The sequence below is a fragment of the Panthera leo genome, chromosome E2 (genome assembly GCF_018350215.1).
Source record: "Panthera leo isolate Ple1 chromosome E2, P.leo_Ple1_pat1.1, whole genome shotgun sequence".
Taxonomy (NCBI): Eukaryota; Metazoa; Chordata; class Mammalia; order Carnivora; family Felidae; genus Panthera; species Panthera leo.
Genome location: NC_056693.1, coordinates 21,273,302 through 21,297,998, shown reverse-complemented (window position 1 = coordinate 21,297,998; position 24,697 = coordinate 21,273,302). Strand labels below are relative to the sequence as shown.

Below are 24,697 nucleotides of genomic sequence, written 5' to 3'. Positions count from 1 at the left end.
GGAGATACAGAATCTGAAACAGGCTTCAGGCTCCGAGCTGTCAGCACAGAGCGCGACGCGGGGCTCGAACTCACGGACCGCGAGATCATGACCTGAGCCGAAGTCGGACGCTTAACCGACTGAGCCACCCAGGCGCCCCTGTACATTTTTTTTTTAATGAAATTGAGATTAGGAAATTTTGTATCTGCTTTTTGCATGATTTATAATATAATTGTTTGCCTTTTGATGGAAATATCTTCTGAACCAGCGAGACTGATTCTTATGTAACATGACGATGTGTAGGTGTATCCTGATTTATTTAACGTCCCCACGTCGTTGAACATTGTCTTTTATTTTTCTACTGGTCATCGGGGTTTTCATATATGGAGAATGTCTCTGCACACTTTTCCACCATGTTCATTATTGGCTGCTTCCTTCCTTCCTTCCTTCCTTCTGGTAATGACAAAACCAAGCCAATGAAATGACTATCTTTTAGCCCTAACTAGGGCCATGTCACCTCATTCTTCGGCTTACTGAGGAGGACAAATCAAGATGCGGAAAAAGCCCAAGAACTTCTCGTGCAGGGAACCTGCAGCCCTGAGGGTGGCGAGCCCCGGGGAGGGGTGGGGGGGGGATGTCCTGCTTCCGGTTCAGCGTGGCCGTCTCTGCCCTGGGAGCTGGGCGGAAAATGCTGGTGTTTAGGCCTCCAAAACGATATCGAGACTGGTCAGAAACAAATGACATCTGTGTCTTCAAACACCAAGGCAGCCCCCTCTGAGCCCACTTGCTGACATGTCAGAGAATCGGAAGCCCAAGATCCCCCCATCCTGACTGAGGATGTGGGTCCTCTGACTGCTTTTCTCCTGACCGCCCTGGAGTCAGAAGGTGCACATCCTTAACCTGGTGGGGTAAATGCTTATTATACTACGAGCTCATTTGTAGCATAAGGCACCTACTACAATCCCAGTCCTCATGCAAAATTGCCAATTTATGGCAATATTCCTTGTTTAGAAAACAAGGCTATCCAAACACTATAATTACAACGTGCACCGGCAGCCGAGAGTTCCCTGCATTAATGCACAGGCTCCAGATACATTCGTCAAATAGAGTTTTTTTTCTCTTTGCCTTCTTCTCTGGGTACTTTTAAGTTCAGGGACAGAGAACATGTCTTCATTAGAAACATTAACATTCACAGGCTGTAGTAAATTTTGACAGTGAAAAGGTCTCTGTAACCTTTAGTTGTGCAGAAATTTACTTCCCAAGAAAATTACATCTGGCACTGTCTTAATTAATGCTAGCTTTCTTTTCTGAAAATTGTGGGCTTGTCAGTAAAAAAGGCAGAAAAACCTGAATTTAAAAGGCTGGACACAAAAGACGCCGAGAAATAAAGCTCTGTGAGATTTCATAATATTGCTCTGTTTTTGTTCTACAGTAAGGAGATGAAAAGATCTCATTTGATTTTGCCAAATGCAGCAACATACATGTAATGTAGAATTGATTTGCATTTTCTCTCTTTTGTCTCTGAGTTTTATCATGTAAAGCGTGCTTGGGAAGGTATTCTATTTTAAAAGCAATAGGTCAAATAAAATCTATACCTACAAGGAAAAAAAAATAACGTATGACTTCATTATTTTCGCCTCTCTCTAACTGTTCATATTAATCGCACCTAACAGTAGCTGTGTTTTCTCACGTGAATTTTGATTATCTGACATTCTCTTTGCCTGGTTTGAAATGGGTCCTAAATATGACTGGAGAGCTTGGCTTCACGTTTGGATATTTCTATTTTACATGGCTCAGACTTCTATTTTGACAGCAAGATGCTTTTGCTTTCCTTGGGGTGTAGAGATTCTTGGAGGTTCATTTTTCTGCCCTTATTTGGCTTTGCATCTTGATTACCCAGCATTACCTTTCTGCAGTTCGAGGAAGAAGCCTCACACACGCAGTCCCAGGTACTTTCTCCCAACAACACATGCTTTGCATCACAGTGACATGAAAAACACTTGAAAAAAAATGTCTTCGTTTTGTCGCGTGTGGAGGAGAGAAGTGCAGGGCGGGGAGGAGGCACGCAGTCTTCGAGCAGGTCTGTTGCAGCTCAGAGCACTCTGGGCTTCGATGACGGGACAGAGAAGACGACGTACCCCACGCCACACAGCAGAACTGGGGCTCCTGTCCAGGCCTCCTGGGCTCTGTCCTTACCACTACACGGAACACCCGCTCCACCGACATTCCCAAAGAAGAGCTCTTACCTGCTAGCCTGTAACGAACGTGATGCCTGAGAAAATAGTGTTGTGATCATTGTCCTTGATATGGGTCCGCCGCCTCCACAGCTCTGGTAGGGGACCACTGTGGACGCTTGAGGTGGCTTTCGTGTGCCCAGCCAGGGCTCGATCGCAACACATTGCCCGGTGAGGAAGATCGCCCAATGAACAGTGTCCTGTGGCTCCTTCCGAGGTCAGGGAGGAAGGGTCTCTCTGGCCCCAGCCATGTCTTGCGTGTGTCTGTAACCCTGGATAATCCCCCCTTTTAGCAGAGAGCGCAGGCCCCAGGCTTCCTCAAATCTTCATATGGAGCTTCAATTTAATTACACGGTTTTGTTTCCATTATAAGCCCTTTTTTTTTAATGGTTATTTCATATTTATGGTAAGTGCTATTAGTTTTCTATTCATGGTAATGATAGAGAGCTTCCTTTAAAAATTAAATCTATTTAAGTAAAAAGAAAAAAGGATGAATACAAATTAAATAAAAATCTTCAGGAAAACAGAGAAGCAGTGATTCTGGGCGTGGCTAAAAATGGCGGCCGATGAGCGTCGCAAGTTCAAGTCTGGCAGACTTTGTTTGAGGAGACCCACTGCAGTGGGAGACGCCGGGTTGAGCAAGTTCTGTTCTGGATCCCCAAATTCTCCTTGACTCCCAGCTCTTTGCATGCAGGGGCCCAGTATACACAATTTCCTCGCGTTTATCAAATGATTAGTTGGCGTCTCTCTCTCCTTTAATAACTCACCGAAGAGCGTGTTCGAGAGATGCCCCTCCTCTCTACACTTAACAGATTCTCCTGCTGCTCCCTGACAGCCTGATAGGAGGCAATATTTTAAGATAAAAGGATTATTAAAATAGCGCATGTGCTGGTAACACTCCAATGTACTTCTTTATCTGAGTTGTTGTCGAGTGCCACATAATTTAATAAATTATAACATATTTATAAATAACACCTCGGGTTAATGTCCCCACACGGTTTTCACAACTTAGCATCACACACCGAGCGAGTGGGCACGTCGAGGGGGCGGGGGTCTGAAATGCAGAGAGAAAAGGAGGGATGCTCCGGAGTGCTGTGTGGGAGTGAGTTCCCTGCCCCCTCCCCCGCCCCACGAAAGAGCGGAGTCTTGTCCCGGGTGGCCCACGTGCAGGGGGGAAGGGAGGGCGGGGAACTAAGTGGCTCACGAGGGGTCCAGCGGGGGGCCCTGGTGGTGCTGGAGGGACAGGAAGGCTGCGGAAGCCGTGGGGTCTGCGGGGGCGGTGGGGGTCCGCGTGGATCCGCAGGGGTCCTGTCCCGATGGGGACAGTGGGAGTCTGTGCAGGGCCGTGGGGGCAGAGGGGCCACAGGAGGCGTGGCTGTGGGCAGGAGACACAGCGCCGGGCTCTGAGGAGGCGCCACATCCTCACTGCCCGTAGGTGCCCGGCTGAGGACCTGCGGAGGTCTCTCGTGCCCTGCGTGTCCCTGGGACCTACGGCCACCAGCTCACCGTCCATCTCCTCATGCCCTACCTGCCCGGCTTGTAACTGCATAGGAAATTAAACGCTGTCAATTTGAAAAATTAGAGATAAAGCCAGAAGAGCGAAAATCTAAAGACCCAAGATGAGCCAATTACTAATGTGAGACAAGGTTCCGAGAGTCCTGGAAGTAAGGGCGAGTGAGGGGCTTGAGACCAGCACCTCCCGAACTCCAGCGTGTGTGCAGGTCAGCTGGGCTCAGTGCACCTGCGGACGGTGATTTGGGACGGCTGGAGAGGGACCCAGATGCTGCCTTTCCTTTGAAAACGGCTTCAGACAACGCAGAGCTCTTGGCCCGCAAAGGGGAGCCGGCCAACTGGCCAACCAACCCCCCGGGGCAGAAATCAGCTCTGTCCTGGAAAAAAAGAAGGCATCGGCTGCAGGGAACCGAAGCACTGATTTTCACACCAAGCAGGGGCTCGGCGGTGAGAGGCCGCGCAGAAAGATGCTGCAAGTTCCCCTCCCCTAACGACCCCCACCCCCACCCCCCGGGCCTCAGTTTCCCTACAAGGAGTTTAGGCGAGAGGCTCTCGGAGTTATTCTAAGATTCTAGTTTCCCATAATAGACAGAACCTTTAGCAGTTATGTTTAGATGTCTCAGGCTTGGTGTGAATTGAGGGAACTCCTATCCCAAAATACCTTCCCCGCTTCTTGCCAAGTTGCCTGAAATGCCACCATTAGTATGGCATTCCTCTGGGGACAAGGGGGCTTCCTTACATTGCGTAACTGTGCCTTGTCTCGCCAGAGGTCCTCGCTCACAGCAGGGCAGGGGCACAGTGAGACTGCAGGGGAGGGAGATGGGGCCTCGGAGACACGGGCTGCCCTCTCCCCAAGCTCTTTCCTGTGAGCCCTGCTCTGCAAAGGTAAAGGCCTCCGGCCGTCCCTGGTCCCCAGGCCAGAGACAATGCTGTTTATCCAGGATGAGGAAAACCCGTGAGAGAGGCAAAGCCTCCACAGGGTGGGAGGTCAGAGCCCCAGAATCCCGGAGGCCCAGGGCCTGTGGGCAAATGTTTTCCGAGCAGTGTCCCTTGTGGTTCCTTTGCAGATATTGTCATTTCTCTGTGGCAATGCCATCCTGGGGCTCCCTGGCCCCTCTGAACGTTTGCAAACTTCTGCTCTATCCAGCCACCGGAAGCAGATAGGATCCTGGGAACGGGGGGCACCCACCATGGGCTCTCCTGGGGCCATGGTGTCATGCCTTGACCAAGAGGGCTCTTCCCCTTCTCTGGCATTCCCTGAGGGCTGCTGAGCAGATGGCGTATGGGACCCAGGCCAGGCAGTGTGTCGGCAGAGGCCCCTGTGCACGCTTCCAGGAATGGGGGGCTCCAGAAAGCCAAGACCTGGAAAGCCCCCTTTAGACCACATGGACTGAAGGCTTTTTGCTGGAGACGCTTGGACCTCCAGGCACCGATGGATGACTCTGAAGGGACAATGGTGGACCCACAACACTGGCAGGCAATACTATGAGCACCCGTGCATTTTCATTTCCATGACCTTCACGAAGGGCTTTTGAAGGGGCAAACAAAACCCCTTTAGCTTGCAGGGGTGCCTGGGTGGCTCAGTCAGTTGAGCGACCGACTTCGGCTCAGGTCATGATCTCAACGGTTCCTGAGTTCAAGCCCAATGTCAGGCTCTTTGCTATCGGCACAGACCCCCACTCGGATCCTCTGTCCCCCTCTCAAGCCCCGACTCGGACACATGCCCTTGTCTGAGAAAAGGGATGTGAGTCAGGTCCTTCCTTGGGAATCTGGGGCCACTGAGGGAGACAGCCGTCTCAGCACATGGAGCCGACCTGCTCCCCGTCCCGCACCCCAGGCCTACCCAACCGGCCCTGATGAGGAGGGGACCATGGACTGCTCCCTACTCAGCCCTGCTTTCCAATCTCCGGCCCGGCCCCAGGCTGCCGTCCCCCGCCGCGGTTCCGCGGCGTACCCCAGACTCAGCCATGTTCTGTGACGCCGGTCCCGGGGCGGCCCTCTGTCCCCCCGCGCCCTGCACCCCATGTTCTGGCTGCTCGCACACACGCGGTGCACATCATTTCTGCCCCGCGCTGAGCTGCACGCAGGGCCGGAGGGGAACAATATATTACCGCGTTCTTTGCCTAACAATTGGTAACATATGACACTTGTATTTGCCCCAAGATAATGTACAAATATGTTTTACAGGGTTTCCTAATGATAATCATGATATTTCATTCTTCTTGCCCTTCTAATAACGATAACGGTCTGGCATTATTTTTTTTTTTTTTTTAACCGTTCTCAGCGAGTGTGACAATCAGTTCGGAGAATGGCATGTCAGCAAGAAATCCATATGCACTCCCTGAAGCTGGGAGAAGGCCCCTTCCATTTATTTTTAGGCTGCGAGAGAACGAAGTAATCTCACCTTATTATTTCTCTTCCTCCTTAAAGGTGTTTGGCATTCGGCACCGCCTTGATGTTTGTGTGCCAGGCCCGAGGTTTCCTCAATCAAGACCCTTTTGCGAGCCATCCTAATCAGAGGGCGGCTGCTTGATGGACAAGGGGCGGCTCTCGTCTCTGGGTGGGGGCCTCCCAGGGCCCGAGGAGAACTCCCCCACTCGGAAAAAGGGCTCCTTTCAAAGCAGGCTTTACATGTGAAGAATGGCCCAGACCCTCAGCGAGAGAATCGCCTAATTAGTAGGTAAGGCAAACATTTTGAAGGGTCCATGTAGACACTAGGTAGAATTTTTTTTTTTTAATTTTTTAATGTTTATTTATTTTGGAGAGAGAGAGAGAGAGAGAGACAGAGCACGAGCAGGGGAGGGGCAGAGAGAAAGGGAGACACGGAATCGGAAGCAGGCTCCAGGCTCTGAGCCGTCCGCACAGAGCCCGACGCGGGACTCGAACTCGTCAACTGCGAGATCATGACCTGAGCCGAAGTCGGACGCTCAACCCACTGAGCCACCCGGGTGCCGCCCCACCCCCTTTTCTTTGTGCCAACGTGTTTGTTCATTCGTATCCTCCACCATCAGGGAGGCTTCCCTTTAGGGATAAATACTCAACAAGCAGTCTTTGCATTCTGTTATTAGTGAAAAGCCACTGCAGACATGCTTAATTCCACATGTGAGCTGTTCATCAGAAACGATGCAGAAGCAGTGAGGATTGATGAAGCACCAGAAAAGGAAAATTGAGACATGACCATGATCGAAGTGGATATGATTGGTACAGGCTTAAGTTAGGAGAGGACTTCTCGTTTCCACCCTCAAATTCCTTAGTTTTCAACTAAAACATAAGTGTTCAGATTCAGCTATTTTGATATATTAACCTATTTCCTTTTTTTATCCCCCCCTCGGCTCCCTCTCCTCCCTGCCCCGCCCCTGGAGTGGTCAAACTCTGGATGAAGTTCTTTTGGTCAACAAGTGTTAAGATTCTAGCATGCACGGAGGCCCCCGGATACAGCCCAACAGGAGGGGTAAAGGTGGTGTGTGGCCCTTGTCCTGGCCCACGTGGAAGCCTGGGATCACATTATTTAGGGAACCAGGTATTTTTGTTGATGAGCGAAACGGAATCCTCCGAGCGAAAAATCAATCTTTTGCAGAGACCCCAGAGCATTGATCCTGGAGCACATTGACAGGCTCGGGCCGTCTAGCTATTTGGAATGACCGCACAAAATGAGCAAGTTGTTACACTTTTAGAGTTTTGGTATTTATTGGCAACCCCTGCACTCCTATGATTAATCACACATTCAAAATGCGCGCGCCGCGGAAATTGACTGCAACGCAGCAGAAACAAAGTTTTCAGTTCTCCTGGTATAATAAATTGAAGCTATATCCCTAAGCAGAATTGTCTTCAAATTCCAATTTGCCTTGTTAAAAGTGTTGTTTATACAGTAGTTAGCAAAAATGCGAGTAATTATGTACAGAATTCATTCTAAGCAATTCTTTATTTCCCCGCCCCCCCCCCCCCCCACTCTTTATTGGTTTTCCATCTTCATTACCCAATATTTTGGTTGATCTCAGCAGAACCTGACCGGGGGTGGGGGGGGGGGGACGCGGCCTGGACACCAGGCCCGGTGATGCGCCAGCCTCCCAGGGAGCATGCGGTCGAGGGGACGAGGCCAGCCGGCCAGAGGCCTCCTGCCGGCTCCGGAGCTGTTCCCGAGGACGCGGCGGGAACTCGCTTACGTGTTGTATTCCATTTCATAAAATAATATTTACCTCTGGAGAAGATTTCTATTTATTTATTTATTTTGGAGCTGGAGCACAGTTTTGTATACATGTAGGGTGTAGCCAGCCACATCTGGTTTTGGTGGCTACAACCAGAAGCACTTTATTTCATAAATACCATCTGAGTCTGGGACACGGCTTTTGGAATGCAAATTATGCTTAAGCGAGTAAACATTTTAGTGGCTATGCAGCCGGAGCATAGGAGGGGCGAGGGGCAGCGGGGACGTGGGTGCAGCCAGTCTGCGGAGATCCTGGTCTGGGTCCAGGTGGAGGGTGGGCCGGCCGGAAGGTTCCAGCTGGAGAGGGGAAGGGGATGAGAGCATCGCCAAGGGGAAACCCTCCCGGCAAACCCCAGCTTCCCGGGGGGCTCCTGCTTGCTCTCCCCGGAACGGAGACCTCATCCATATCTATCAGGAGAGGCCTAATTATAGAGCTCGAAGATTTTAATGGCACAGGGAAATTTAAATGCAGTGGAAAATATGAATATTCCTAAGCCAGCAGTCAAAATACGAAATGATTGGCTTCAGAATCAGTGAATTATCATTTCAGAGCGCGTCCTCAAAGGTGGAGCCTCTCCTTCCCCGGGAGAGTTTTGTGCACGCGGGCGTGTTTTAATGAACTCCGCTTGTATGTTGTGCTCGGCAGGGCCGCCTTGGCCGGCGCCCAGGCACTCGAGCGGACTACGGGGGACAATAGAGACGGTCTTGGGGCCCCGGTAGGCGAGCGGAGGGGCAGCACCCGGCGGGTGCCCTCGGATGCCCGCCGTGCCCGGTGCAGCGGGGGACCAGGTGCTGGGCGACAGTGCCTTTCGTCCGCACCCTCCCCTCGGAGAGCTGCCTTCCTCTCCTGCAGCCGAACTGCCATCCCAAAGCCACACTGTCCTCTTAACTGAGGCTCGGCCAGCCGGTCCTCCCGGGGACTCGCCCTTCTCGGCTCAGGCACCCCGCCGTCCACTGGGCCTCTTTTGCTCCCGAGAGCATCCCTATATCTTTACCTGTGAAGGAGATAAGGATGTGCCCCAGCTGCTGTCCACGCAGCCCTCAAACTGGAGAGTCATCCCATAAATCCTGTTTTATTTTATGGACAAATAAATGCTGAGGTAAAATATTCCAGGACCGTAGCTTGAATACTTGCCACAGCAGCGGCACTGTAATAACCACTGTGACATTAATTTACTGCATTGTGCCGTGGGAAGAAGGAGGAAGGAGGGAGAGGGGCATTAAAAGAGAAAAATGACTTTCCTTCGAATTTATTGGGATTGGCCTCCCTCATTTTCCGCCATCATTAGTTGATTAGGGCCTGATGGCCGCGTGGACGGTTGGGCTGGAAGAGTTGGCCGGAGACGCCCTCAAGGTACGCTGTTAATTGAGATGATGTTCATCTCGCAGTTACTGAACAGACTGCGGCCGGTGAACTTGGTGGTTACTGCGGTGGAACCGAGCCGGCCGGGTGGGCGGCGGCCGGGCTGGGGGCTGCTCTCTGCCCTCCCATGGGATCTCGGCAGGCGGCGCGGGGGTCACTTTGTCTCTATTCTGAGCACTGCTGATGGACCTGTCAGGAGGGGATAAAGTGAGCTTCCCTTTATCCCAGGAGCGCTCGCCAGCTGAGGCTGAGCAGCCACCGCCAGGAAGGTCCCTGCGTCACACTGGGCTTCGAAGACCTAGGCTGAGTAGGCCCCTCCTTCCCCCTCCAGAGCCCCGCCCTGGCCCTACCCCTGGCCCTGCCCCTGCTCCTGGCCCTGCCCTGGCCCTACACCTAGCCCTGGCCTTGCCTCTGCTCCTGGCCTTGCCCTACCCGAGGCCCTTCCCTAGCTCCTGCCCCTGTCCTGGCCCTGTCCTGGCCCTGCCCTGGTCCTGCTCTTGGCTTTGCCCTACCCCTGGCCCTGCCCCTGTTCCTGGCCCTGCCCTACCCCTGGTCCTGCCCTGGCCCTACTCCTAGCCCTGGCCCTGGCATGGCCTTCCTCTTGGCTTTGCCCTACCCCTGGCCCTGCCCTACCCCTGGCCTTGCCTCTGCTCCTGGCCTTGCCCTACCCATGGCCCTTCCCTAACTCCTGCCCCTGCCTGGCCCTGCCCCGGTCCTGCTCTTGGCTTTGCCCTACCCCTGGCCCTGCCCCTGTTCCTGGCCATGCCCTACCCCTACTCCTGGCCCTGCCCTGGCCCTACCCTACCCCTGGCCCTTCCCTACTTCCTAGCCCTGATGGTGGAGAAATCTGACAAGTATAATCCCAGAGGGCTCCCAAGCCAGACCTGAGAGCAGGACCTCCTCTCCCATACACTCAAGGTCTTGATACTCTTGACGTGGAGATGGTTTTTCCTTACTGGGAAAGACAGGGGCATTCCACCAGCATCAGTGGCCACGGCATGTGCACACACGGGGTCCCAGACTGGGCAGATGGAGGGCCTCTGAACCCTGTGGCAGAGGGTGAACTTCACATTCACAAGATCTTGCCATTGCTCACCAGCAGGAACGACAGGTGCATAGATATTGCCTCTGCTTGAACTTTATCAGAGACCCACGCTGTCCCCAGGGCTAGAGAACTGCCTGCCAAACATATATAGGGAAGGGGCCGGAACCCGATGGGTGTTGTTGTTGTTGTTGTTGTTGTTGTTATTGTTTGAATGATTACGGACCACGTATTTTCCAAGGCAGTGACGTCCATTATCACATGTGATCTCTTCCTATCTTATTTAACTCCTTTTAGGGTACAGGAAGCCAAAGGTCAGAGAATGAACCTGCCCAGGCCTCCACAGCCAGCAGGATATTGGTTGCGGGGGCTCCTGGGTCAGACCGCCTGGCCCCCCGGAATGCGGCTGTGCCTCCGACATCCCTGCTATCGTGGATAGCGCTTCTCGCCTCTCGGCCTTGGTTCACCCGCCAAAACCAGAACTGAGTACGGGAGACCGTGCCGTGGGCTCAGTGTCTGTCAGTGACTCTTACTGCTGGAGTCATGGTGGCCGGGAAGGAGCTGGTGGCTCTCGTTCCAAGGGGCGGGAGGGAACACCAAACTCCTCCAGCTCCCGATCGCACGAAGAGAAAGCACTTACTTACCTGCCCCCTCCCCCCCAACGCCTGTCACGTCTGGAAAACCAGACAGATGCTCAGGCCCGAAGGGTGACAGATCCAGTCACAAGACGCAGCTTGTGAAGTGGCAGTGGCCTTTTATTCCCTGACATCTTTCCAGACCCTTGAAGGGATTAGAACTGGATTAGTTTGCGATGAGCCTGGCTCTGCCGTTATCACCTGTTTGTAGGATAATGACATTATCTAGTTTGGCCTATAAGGGCCTCCTTACGTAGAAGCTCTGTTCTCTTTGATCTTGAGGGTCTGGGGCAACATATCTTTAAATCTAAACAAACCCACTGAAGCCTCCAGATAAGTGGTTAAAACATCCAGCGGGAAGAGAGGAGATCCTTTCTTGCCCTTCTGCTCAATGCCAACAGGAATTTGAAAATCGTGGGAGCTTCCTTCGAACCTAAAACGCACTTTGCCATGTTCAATGCCGGCCTCCCCACTTCTCCTTTCACACATGCACCGCACTTCAAAGTTTGCAGTGTGTTTTCTTTGCCACTTGTTAACTCAGGTGCTTCGCACAACTGTCTGGGAGCAGTGGGGGTGGGGCGGGGGGAGGGCAGCAGGGTGGGTTCGGTGCCCTTGAGGCAGGAGACGACACAAAACACAGGTTCAGGAAAGCCCAGGTGCTTTCCAGCACTAGCATCGTTTCTAAGACCAGAGCAGATAGTAAATCCAGCTTATCTGGAAAAATCCAACACTTGTCCCATCACTTGGAGCCACCTAAGACCTTGATGCTTCTTCATAGCTAACATTTGTTTTGTCAGAGGTTCTAGAACGTCCACTGCCAAAGTCGCCTTCCCAAATCCCCCTGAGGTCCACGGTGCTATTTTTCTTTTTTCGTTTTTTTTTTTTTTTTTCATATTTCTTTTGAAAGAGAGAAAGTGCATGTATGCAAGCGAGTGGGTCAAAGGGAGAGGGAGAAAGAATCCCAAGGAGGTTCTGTGATGTCAGCTCAGAGATCATGTCCTGAGCCAAAATCAAAGAGCACCCAAGTGCCCCAGTACCTTACTGGTGACCATCATTGTCAAAGTACAATTCACACGCAGTATGACCAGTTTTAAGTGTGCCAGCCATCTGCTGGGTTTTGGAAAACGCATACAGTTGTGTAACCACCTGTGTAAAGCTAAACCAGGATTTAGAACATTTTTAGTCACTCCCCAGTTCCTTCAGGACCCCTGCGTTCAATCTCCTTACCCCTGACACAGCCCCTGACAACCACTGATCTTTCGGTCTCTGTAGTTCTGCCTTTTCTGGAATTTATTCTGAAAGGGAGCCCATCGTACGTACTCTTTGACATATGGCTACTTTTACTTAATATACAGCTTGGAGATTGGGCCATTTTGTTGTGCGTTTGATTAGTTTCTTCCTTTGTATTGCAGAGTGGCTTTCCATCCTGTGGATGTGCCGGATTTTCTGTACCCAAGGGATGGACATGTGAGTAGTTTCCAGGGTGAGGCTGTTATGAACGAAGCGGCCGTGTTAGCCTATGTTTTTATTTATCTTGGGTAAACGAGGAGCTGTGTGATTGCGGGGTCCTATGGCAAATACATAGAGACTTTGAAGGAAACTGCCTGTTTTCCAAACTGGCTATATTCCCACCAGTAATGTATGGAAGTCCCGGTGGCTCCCCCTCGTCCCAACTTTTGGTATTGCCGATCTTTCGAATTTCACCATTCTCGTGTGTATATAGTAATATCTCATTGCAGTTGTATTTATATTTCCCTAAATACCAATGATGTTGTGCATCCATCCAAATGCTAAATATGTGATCGCCATGCGACTTCTTTGGTGAAGTGTCTGTTCACACCTTTTGCCCCTTTTTAAATAGGGCTGCCGATCTTTTGATATTTGAGTTGAACCAATTCTTTATATATTCTGGATACAAGTGCTTTTTCAGATCTTTTTAACAAGTATTTTCTCTCAGTCTGTGACTTATCTTTCATTTTCATAACTATGTCTTTCAAGGAGTAGAAGGTTTCTTTTTTTAATATTTTTTTATGTTTATTTTTTTCTAAGAGAGAGAGAGAGAGAGAGAGCGCATGAGCAGGGGAGGGGCAGAGAGAGAGGGAGACACAGAATGTAAAGCAGGCCCAGGCTCTGAGCTGTCAGCACAGAGCCCAACATGGGGCTTGAACTCACGAACTGCAAGATCATGACCTGAGCCAAAGTCGGACGCTTAACTGACTGAGCCACCCAGGCACCCCAAGGAGTAAAAGTTTTCAATTTGGATACATCCCGTTTATCAGTTTTATGATTTGTGCTTTTGTGTCTCATCTAAGAAATTTTTGCCTCACCCAAGGTCACAGAGATTTTCCTTATTTTCTTCCAGGAGTGTTCATTTTTGTATCGTCTGAGGTAAGAGATGATGTTTGTGTTTTCCATACGGATACATAGTTATCTCAGCAAGATTTCTTGTAAAGATTCTTTTCCCCATTGAACAGCGAACACTCAGTTGACTATGTATGTGTAAGTTCATTTCTGAACTTTCTCTTTGATTTCACTGATCTGTACATTTACATCAGTACCGAATTGCCTCGATTGCCATGGCTTTATTGTATTCTTAAAATGTGATAGTTTAAGTTCTCCAAACCTGGTTCTTTTTCAGAATTATTTTTACTTTTACAGGGCTTTTGCATATCCACATAAATTTTAGGTTCAGCTTGTTAAGTTTCACATTATGCTTGAAGGAATTTGGATTGGAATTCTATTGAATCTATAGATCAATTTGAGGAGAAGTGAAATATTCATAATATTGAGTTTTCCAATTCTTAGACATGGTATATCCTTCAATTTATATGCCTTTTCTGCTTTTTCTCAGCAATAATTTATTGTTTCCGGCATATAAATCTTGTGCATTGTTTATTTATTCCTGATTAATTAACATTGTTGACACCCTTATAAAGGATATTTAAAATTTTTTACTTTATTAATTTTTAAAATATTTTATATATGGACCTTATTTCTTGCACATTGCTAAGCTCATTTATTAATTCTATCTTATTTTATAAATTTCTTGGGTTTTCTTCATAGATTATTTTATGATCTGTATGCCTTTTATTTCTTTGCTTGATTTATTGTACTGATGGGCTCTGTAGTATAAATATGAAAAAAAGTGATGAAATAGACATCCTTGCCTTCTTCCAAATCTTAGGGAAGTATACCATCTTTTATCATTAAGTTTGATATAGACTTTTCCTAGATGTCCTTAATGTAGTTAAGGAAGTGTCCTTATATTCTCAGTTTGCTAGGTTTTTATCATGAATCGATGCAGAATTTTGTCAAATACTATTTCTGTATCTATGGAGCTGATTACAGGCATTTCTGCTATAACGCAGGTGTTTCTAAGAAGTCCCGCGCTATTCAAAATCTTGCAAGGAAAACCATGGGGCTAATGGGGAGCTTAGGGGGCGCGACACCCCAAAATGTCATCAGAGGTACCTACAAAAAGATGGAACATACAAAAAGATTAACATAATGGAAATGGCAGCAATGTTTTGCGCATGTGAACTGGTTAAGGAATGCATACATACTAGAGTGAATGTGGCACTTCACCTTGAAACAGACCTAAAGTTTGCTTGTGAAAGTGGGTATCTTAGAAGAGCTGCAGCTTGTGAGTTAATGACAAGTGGGGGAGGAAGGTTACCTGAAGTGGGAGGAGGAGGAGGGTAGGTGTGGCTCACAACACATGAGGCATAAACTACAGTAGTCGGTAGACTTCGAGGTATATGTCTGGTGCCTTTTTTATTCCTACACGGCTCATTTCAGCTGGGCGCAGTTTTCTGCATTCACCTGGTGTTTCTCACAAACAAAACTGTGCAGAAGCAAACATGAAATTCACATTATGCTCAAATTATTAGGGAACCCACGGTATTAATTGTATGGAAACAAATTGAGATTTCCAAACAATGGTTATAGCAGAACTATGTATGGTTTTTTGTTTCTTTTTTTTTTTCCTCTTTAGTTTGTTAAAAAGGTGAATTGCATTCATTAATTTGTGAATGTCAAGTTAGTCTACCATTCCTTGGATAAGCACCACTTAGTCATGATGCATTATTATATTTGTGTTTTGCTGGATTTGATTTGCTAAAATTTTGTTAAGGGTTTTCACATGCATATTTATGGGGTGTATTAATGTATAGTTCTCTTTTATGGTAATATCTCTGCCTGGCTTTGATATCAGGTTAATGCTGGCCACGCAAAATAAGTTGGGATGTGTTCCTCCTCCTGTATCTTCTGGAATGCTTGTGCAGAATCGACATTGCATCTTTGTAACTGGATGGTACAATTCATCCCTGAGGTCACTTGGGCCTGAGGTTTTCTTTCTCAGAGTGTTTAAATTATGAATTCTATTAGGGTGCCTGGGTGGCTCAGTTGGTAAGGCATCCCACTTCAGCTCAGGTCATGATCTCAAGGTCTGTGAGTTCAAGCCCCGCGTCGGGCTCTGTGCTGACAAGCTTGGAGCCTGGAGCCTGCTTTGGATTCTGTGTCTCCCTCTCTCTGCCCCTCTCCTGCTCACACCTCTGTCTCTCTCCCTCTTTCAAAAGTAAATAAACATTAAACAAATTAAAAAAAAATTTTTATCGTTGATTTATTTGGTAGTTTGTATCTTTCAAGGAATTTGTCAATTTCACACACACTGTTGAATTTACCAACAGCACGTTACTCATAATATCCCCCTCTTTTTTCCTTTTAATGCCTGTAGGACACTAATGTCCCTTTTTTAACTCCTGACATTGGTAATTTATGTGTATCTCTTTTTTTTTATTGATTGATCAGTCTGTCTAGAGCTTTATCAATTTTACTGATCCTTTAAAAAAACAGATTTTGTCTTGATAGGTTTCCCCAATTATTTCTATTTCATTAATGTCTGATCTTTATTATTTCCTTTCTTTCCACCTTCTTTGAGTTTCAATTGTTCTTATTTTTCTGATTTCTTCATGTAAAGATTAAATTATTGAGTTTCGCCTTTCTTTTTATTCTTTATGTATTTTTAAAGAGAGAGAGAGGGAGAGAGAGAGAGAGAGAGAGAGAGGGAGCATGTGAGTGTGAACCGGAGAGAGAGGCAGAGGGAGAGAGGGAGAGAATTTTAAGCAGGCTTCATGCTTAGTGCAGAGTCCAAAGTGGGGCTCGATCATGACCTGAGCTGGAATGTAGAGTTGGACGTTCAAAGAACTCAACCACCCAGGCGCCCCTAGTCCTTTTTAAATATAAGCATTCAATGTCACAAACGTCCCTGAATCACAATGTGAGTTGTCACCCATATATTTTGATATGTTGTCTTTTCATTCCATTCATAATATTTTTAGGCCATGGTATTTTCTTATTCCTCCTGGGATTTTTTCCGACGGGGTTGTTTAGAAGCCTGTTGTTGAATTTCCAAGTGTTTGTGAATGTTTCCAAATACCTTTATGTTTTTGATTCTTAGCTTGGTTCCACTGTGGTCAGGGAACATACTCAAGACTTCAATTCTTTTAAATTTATTGAAACGTTTTTGTGACCCAGAATGATTGTCTAGGTGAATATCCCATAAGCACTTGAATAAATATGTATTTTACTGTTTGGGGGTGTTCTCTAAATGTCTCTAAATGTCATTTCCTTTTGATTGATCGTTACTGGGACTGGAAAATGCTTTAAGTGTATCCTTGTAGGGAAAATGACTTAATTTGTAGCATTTGTAGTATAAATACTCCCATCGTAGCCACCTTTAAGCTACCAATGTGATGTCGTTGAACGCTGGTCTGAGAGGAGATGCTTACAGACTCCTTTCACCGCTAGTCAGTGTGAGTGAGCTGGCTAAAGTACTGAGATAATCGTGTTCAAATCTTCGGTATTTCACTGACTTTTTTTGGGTCTCCCTGTTCTTTCAATTACTGATAGGTGGGTGCTGAAGTCTCCAAACAGTCATTGTCAGCTTTTCCATTTCTCTTTTCAGTTCTTTTAGTTTTAGTCTTAATGTATTTTAAAACTTTATACGGGGCATACACCTTATGAAATGTACCTCTTTAGCCCTGGCAATATTCTCTATTTTACGAAAAGTGGACTTTTGTCGAGCCCTAACAGCTACCCAAGGTTTTCTTTTGATTCGGGGTTATATGGTATAGCATTTTTCATCCTTTTACTTAAAAAAAAAAAAAAGACATTTAGTTTGGAATAATTTTAGATTTATGAAGAGTTGCAAAAGCAGTACTGAAGTGTCCTGGATGCCCTTCTTTCCATGATGTTAACATCTTACATAACCATGGTACATTTTTCGAAATTAATATTGGTACATTATTATTAACTAGACTACAGACTTTATTTAGATTTGCCCGTATTTTTCACTAGTGTATTTTTGTCTTCCAGGACCCAGTCCAAGAGTCTACATTTTTCTCTTTTGTTTTCTCTAATCTGTGATAATTTTTCCCTTGTTTGTCATTGTCTTTACGCTTTTGAAGAGTACTGGCCAGGTATTTTATATACTGTTCAATCTGGGTTTGTCTGATGCATTCTCATGATGATACTAGGATTATAGAAAGTGAATTGCCTTCTTTATCACATGATATCGGGGGTATCACATGATATCGGGGGTAAATGATATCAAGTGATATTTCTGGTGATGTTAACTCACTTGGTTAATGTGATGTCTGCCAGGTTTTTGCACTGCATTTTTTCCCTTTCCATATGCTACTTATAGGACTGAGTCACCAAGTCCTCCCCTCTGAAGGGAGAAATATAAAGTCTGAAGCTCAGTTAATGTGTGTGTGTGTACATATATTATTATATATGTATATTTATATTATATGTTTATTATTATATATGTATATTTATATTATATGTTTATTATTATATATGTACATTTATATTATATGTTTATTATCTTATATTTATATATTATATTTGTATTATATTATATGGATATTATATTATATATTATAATTATATAATATATTTATAACTATCTATCTACCTATCTAACTCGGAACATTTGGCCCTTCTCCCCATCTCTTTTATTATTTGTAATTTCTTTCTCTGATATGGAGAAAACTGTCTTCCGTTATCTGCAAATTATTAACTTATTTGTTCAACTGTTATATATATAAAGTAGATTCAAATTGTTAACCTGTACCTTTGTGAGAAACAAATTTACCAATTAGAGTGATATATTTACATACAGGGGTTTTTTTTTTGTCTACTTTGGGTCAGCACTTTTTCCTTCACCTCAGGGTGATATTATGTCACACATTTATAATGTAGTTAGATTCATCCTGGGATCTTTCAACATAGTAGTTGACCTTTTCTTTTCTTTTCTTTTCTTTCTTCCTTCCTTCATCTCTTTCTTTCTTTCTTTCTTTCCTTCCTTCCCTTTCCTTCTTTCTTTCTTCCTTTTTTTCTCCCTCCCTCCTCCCTCCTTCCTTCTTTCCTTCTTTCCTTCCTTCCTTCATTTCTTTCTTTCTTTCTTTCTTTCTTTCTTTCTTTCTTTCTCTTGTTTTTGTTTCCTTCATCTCTTTCTTTCTCTCCCTCTCTTCCTTCCACCTTCCTTCCTCCCTCCCTTTCTTTCTTTCTTTCTTTCCCCCTTCCTTGCTCCCTTTCTTCCTTTCTCCCTCCCTTTCTCTTTCTCTTCAATACTGCACACTATAAAGTTTGTTCCACCACCACGGTACCATTCAGAACAGTTTCATCCACCCTAAAATCTCCCGTGTAGTCGACACCTCCCTAGTCCCTAATCCCTGACAATCATCTATCTGTTTTCTGCCCTTATGGTTTTGTCTTTTTTAAAATTTCATGAAAATGGAATCATGTGATATGCAGTCTTTGGATCTGTCTTCTTTCATTTAACAAAATGCATTTAAGATTTTTCCAGTGTTGTGTAAATCAATAGCTCATTCTTATTGTTAAGTAGGGTTATTCCATCATATAGCTATGTTGCAATTTGTTTATTTCATCATCTGTTGAAGGACAGCTTAGCATCCTTTTACTTTTGCCCTCTCTGTGTCCTATATTTAAAGTGTATTTCTTGTAGACAATATACATAGATGGGTCTTGTTTTATATCCAATCTGACATCCTTTGTCTTTTAATTATGATGTTTAGATCATTTACACTTATTGCAATTATTAACATGATCAACTTGAAGTTTATCATCTTGCTATTCTTTTTTTCTCATCTGTTCTTTTTTCTTTTTTGTTCCTTATTTTCTATTTAGTTTGAAATATTTTTATTTTTTGCATCTCTATTTTATCTCCAATACTTCTTTGTTTTTTTAACTGCTTGTTCTATGATTTACAACGTACATCTTTAACTTATCCCAGCTTTCATGCTGCTTCACATAATTTATAAGAATTTTGCAACAGTACACTTACCTTTCTTTCTTTTCTTTCTGCTTGTTACTTATATTATTAACTTTTTATGTTAAGCCTCTGGGCTGAGCAGATGACTTCTAATCAGAGAGCCCATGGTCAGATCCTGGCTCTATTGCTTACTCAGTGTGTCACCTCAGGTAAATCACTTTTCCTCTTTGTTTCTCAATGTCACTGCCTGTAAAGTGGGAATAACGGGTTTGATGTGAGAAATAAATGAAACAAAGCACGATAGGCACGGCCTACCAGGCCTGGCACACACGGAGCCTGGGAGCATAGCCTCCCTTGGAAGCCACACACCAAAATGTTCTCAGAAGCCGAAAGCTGAAAGTGAACAGTTTCCCAGCTCTGAGCACACCCCATTTCTTGCTCCTCATGATCTGACCCTCTGTGGCACCAGGAGACAACAGCAGATGCCAAAATGAACCATAGTGCCAAACATAGGGAGCCCATCTGTGTTGACACCAACAGGCATAGCTGATTTTTTTTTTCCAAGAAGAAAATTAAAAATCAGTTCTACTTCATGTGAGCTCCCTGAATCACAAGGCCTAGGTTCCTAAGGAATCTTGCCTCCATGAATCCCAGACGATGAGCTCCAGAAGGCTCCTGTCTGCCAACGGGAAGGCTATCTGACTTTCCTACTTCCTGGCCCTGCTGGCTGCCTCTCTTCCCCTGAGCTGTTAGTTTCCTCCTGGAGAGGTGAGTTTTGGCACTTGCGAGAAGGTGAGCTCTGGGGTCAGACACACCTAAGTGTGAATCATGACCTCATCTTTGCTGTGAAGCTGGAGAGGTCACTTGCCCTCAATTCCCTAATCTGCGGAATGGGAGTGGAGGTGGCACATGTCCCCAGGCATTGTTTTGAGCAATCCAAACTCTCCAGAATGAGAGTGTGTTTTTATAGAAGAAAGTGGTGGGTTGACACTCTAAAATGTTAGCTAATATTCCCCTTCCCCACTCTCATTTTATTCTTTGGTCCATCCCACACTCATCCGCCAGGTCCAGGGTAGGCATAGAGCAGCAGAAATCTGATGAAGAGAGGATACGTTTTCTGTCTTGAGATTTCTAGAAGCCTAAGCCTGAGGGTGGGCCAGGACTCAAAAGTATAGGTCTGGGAGAGCCTGGCAAGTGCGGAGAGCAAGATGTGCTTGCTGCCCCAGTGGGAAACACTGCGCTGGAGCAGGAAGGAGGGCAGGAAGGGGAACCACGAGTGTGATGGCCTTCAAAGACCCTGAGAAATGCACCCTGTTTTCAGCTCCCGGTGGCTTTGCGGGATCCACCGATGGCTGGGGCCGGGGGAGAGGAGACAGGGCCCCAGTGCCTCTAAGACCCACCTTAGAGGAATGTTGGCCACGGTTATGTCCAAGCACACGGGCCCCAGGCTGCTGGGAGGGATGTCCAGGATGGGGCAGGACTGACAGAACGGGCCCACATGCCCAGAGTCTACAGTGCCAAGCCTGAAGAAGGTGGCAGATGGGAAGGGAGCCACCCAAGAAGTGACCTGTGTGGACACGCCTCCAGAGACCAGACAAGGGGGGCACCATTTAGCAGGGGTGCCAGCAGGGGAGGGAGGTGGGGTGTGATGGCGTCTCTTTGCCCCCTCTCTCTGCAACTGCGTTTGTGGAATCTGTGCGGGTGACAAGCTTATAGCCCACAATGTGACTTGCTGTAAAAATAATGTGATGAAGGTGTGCACCCAAGGCCTCAGGTAGGCACAAGGGCTTAAACTGTCCAGAGTTCTGTCGCGTTCATGGCTGCTTTTAACCTCCCAGCCATCTACCAGGAGCCCAGGGCCTGGTATCAGGGAGGAGCTCTTGCAGATCTGAGTCCCCTTCCTGCAATCAGCATCCTCCTAAGACCTCATGGAAAAGGGGTGTCATCTTTTAAAGCCAGTGATTCTGACATCCCAGGCACCTACTGAGCCTCTGCTATGTACTGGGAAAGGGGGAGGTGAATAAGGCAGAGAGGGGCCCCACTCTTAGATGTCTTAGAGGTCGTAGATGTCTGTTGCTCACGAACTGGGGGCCCAGGGCCCCTCCGGCCAGAGCGGTCCTTTAAGGCGACGCAGACACGGGTGCCCAATCCAAACACCATAAGAAGTGTGAGAGCAGTTGACAAAGGCTGTGATCAGGCAGGATCACTTCTGCTCTTTTGATTATCGTTTTAGCCACGGCTGTCGTTACCACCTTCGGTAATAAAATGCCCCCTGCTTTGCGAGGACGTTGCACCCATCATAAACAGGACCGTCATGCTCGCAAGGGTCAGGGTGTCTGGGATTAGTGGACTCCCCCAAAACTTGGGTGTCTGTGCAGAACCAGCAAAACACAGGGCAGGGCCACAGGGCCAGATCGGCATCGTTTCTGGGTCTCATTCACGACATGCGTCCCATCCCTGGACATCTCCGTGTTCACTAACGCTTTCATTGTATCCACTTACTGCTTTAATGTAAACAGGGTTTTGTTTTGTTTTTTTTTAAGGAAACTTTTCTACAACTGTCATAAATGGGAAACCTACATCATTTGACAAAAAGAGGAAATGATAGCACAATAAATACAGTGGCACAAGACGCTATTTGTACGTTGTGGCTTGGTTGCTTGAGCTCGAGCCCTCCGTGGGTCTCAGTTAACGGAGAGCCTCAGGAACGAACAAGAATGTAGAAGAATGTTCTCCTCCGGGGAACTTGATGTCGTTTGCCAGCTCGTGCCTCGGCCTCCCTCTCAGACCTGCCTCCACTCCAGTCACCTGCAGGCCGATCCGACAGCCCCCGCCTCAGCCACACCTTCTATTCCCTGCGTTCTCCTGGGGGCACCTTGGCCACACATTTAGATTGGCTTCCCCTCCCTCACTTGTCCCCCAGGTCCCTGACCCCTGTTCCCTGGGATTGCCTCCCAGGTAAACCACGTGCAAACCAGCCCTCGTCTCGGGCTCTGCTTCCAGGAAAGCCCCGGATACACGCGGTATCTTTGCAGCCCCTCAAGTCACTTCATGCACCCCCAAGGCACGGGTCCTGCAACACTTGCCACACCACTTATAGCTGTGAAGCCTAGAGCAGGCCAGTTAGCATATTTCAGGCTGTTGCATCGCGTGAAACAGCAGCAACGGTCCCTAGCCTTGCACGGTCTGCAGAAGGATTAAATGATACCATGGTGTGTGGCCACCAGCTTAAGTAAAAGGCACCAGTTGCTATTGGTTTAAAGCCAAGTGGCACTCCCAACCCTGCCACCCAGATGCCTGGCATCTGGCCTTCGGCCTGAAGGCAGCGGTGGGGCCGCACGTGGGTTAAAGCTGTTGGCAGGTGAGATACACCTGCGTTTGCAGAACAGGTATAGGAGCCAGTGTCAGCCCTGAGCCAGCGCTCGCCTGGTGTCTTCAGGGCGCTGGCCCCGCTGTCTGCCTTGTTAGAGGCGCTGGAGTGGCCTGTTTCGGGGTGGAAGGTCCGGCACGAGGAGGTCTTTAGCCAGCGGCCCTCTGCCTACAGACTGTTCCTTGGGGCTCCCTGTCTGGCTGCTCCCGTAGCTACTGGAGGAGGCCGATGCTCGCTCACCCCATTGGGGGTTCAGCAGCTCCAGCTTGAGTCCTTCCACCCTCCCTCTCTCTGCTGCATCTACCTCACTCCCTCCGGCCTCTCCCCCACCCCACACCCCCCTGCAGCCTTTCCATGGGCATCCAGTTGTGGTCCAGCCACACCCAACAGCCTCTGGCTCCCGAGACTTTTAAGGAACTCTATCTTTACACATGCCGTGCTCACGTCTGCTCCTCTGGCAAACTTCTGCTCTTTCTTCAAGAGCCAACTTAAGCCTCATGTCTGCAAAGTCTCCCGGGATGCCCTGCGGGACGTGTATCTCCTGAAATCGCCCCACAGCGCACACCCTGCTGACCGGCCTGGGCACCTCCCTCCTTCAGACTGTGGGTTCCTCCAGGGCGGGCGGGGCCTGGTCTCTTCCACTGGGGCTGCCCCGAGTACAGGGGACCAGGGGACGGGAGGCAGCATTGGCTGCGTGTTGGGTACTTGTCTAACCCCCTGACTGGCTGGCCTGCTCTGCCCTGGGGATGCTGGAGGAGCCTAGCCCTGGCCTTCAGGTGAACAGGGGCGGGGGCTCATCTCTAGACACAATGGACAGATAGTTGTTTCCAAGCTGCCTCTCTCATTCCTGCCTCAGGATGTTTGCACTTGCTGTTTACCCTGCTGGGAATGCCCTTCCCTGGGGGCCTCACATTCCTCTTGTCATTCAGGTCTCAGCTCACCCTTTGTCACCACCTTTAAAGACCCTGAAGGGCTGACACAGAGCTTGTCCCATAGGAAGTGTCTATACATATTTGTTGAATGAATGAATCAATGAATCAATGAATCGATGAGAAGACAAACCAATCGTCTACAAACCAAGCTTATGTGGCCAATAGCTTCAGAACAGGGCAGGGCAGGGGAGGACAGGGAGGCTCCTATAATGAAGGAGGCACTAGAGTCAAAAACAAGCCATCAGGGGGCGTCTGGGTGGCTCAGTTGTTTAAGCGTCCCACTCTTGACTTCAGCGCAGGTCACATCTCATGGTTCCTGAGACTGATTCTCACGTCCGGCTGCACGCTGACAGAGCTCGCTTGGGATTCTCTTTCTCTCCTCTCTGCCTCTCCCCACTGCCCGCTCTGTCTCTCTTTCCAAAAATAAAGGAACATTAAAAAAAAAAAAAAAAAAGATCCACCATGGAGTGACGGCCTGGAATAGTAACACCAGTGTCCTCACACGGGGCTATTTCCCCACCACCCCATACTCAGCCCCGCATACCAGGCATCCAGGAAGGGACACCCCCCCATCCCTGCCTTCACCCCCCGTCAGGACGCTCCGGGATTCGTAATCCGGCCATCACTCCTGCAGTCACGTTCAAGATTCAACGGAGCACCTCTTGCTCAATCCCAGAACTTAGGCACAGGCGCCTGGACCAGGAAGGGCAGGGTCGGTCGAATGAGACCGACCCTGCCCTTCCTGGTCCAGGCGCCTGTGCCTAAGTCCGCCCTGCTAGAGAGCTAGAACTCATCAGGAAGGAAGCAAGGCAGTTCCCTACTTTGTAATCGTTTCCACCTCCCTCTCTCCCCAAGATCTGGGGGCTGGGGTGCTGCTGGGAAAACAGTAAAGGATGATCGATAAACATCACTACGCAACACACTCGATACGAAAACACCAAGTGAACAAGTGAACCAAGATGACATTTTCAGGGTGATTATTTTAGAAAAGAATTCAAGGATTGATAAGAGCCCTGGTGTGATTATGAGGGTATATATATATATATATATAGTGAATAGATAACTCTTTCCTCCTTAGTCCAAACCCAGAGCTTCTGATGGTGGATTCTTACTTAGCCTTGGGGATT

The 24,697-nt window shown here is 47.7% G+C and overlaps 1 long non-coding RNA gene across 1 annotated transcript; it reads left to right on the top strand.

Annotated features, from left to right (window-relative positions):
- Positions 1–10,263: 10,263 nt before the first annotated feature.
- Positions 10,264–21,895, top strand: LOC122208431. The gene is made up of 3 exons (XR_006197230.1): positions 10,264–10,403; positions 12,382–12,436; positions 21,812–21,895. It is a non-coding gene; the product is annotated as an uncharacterized LOC122208431 (long non-coding RNA).
- The last annotated feature ends 2,802 nt before the right edge of the window (positions 21,896–24,697 follow it).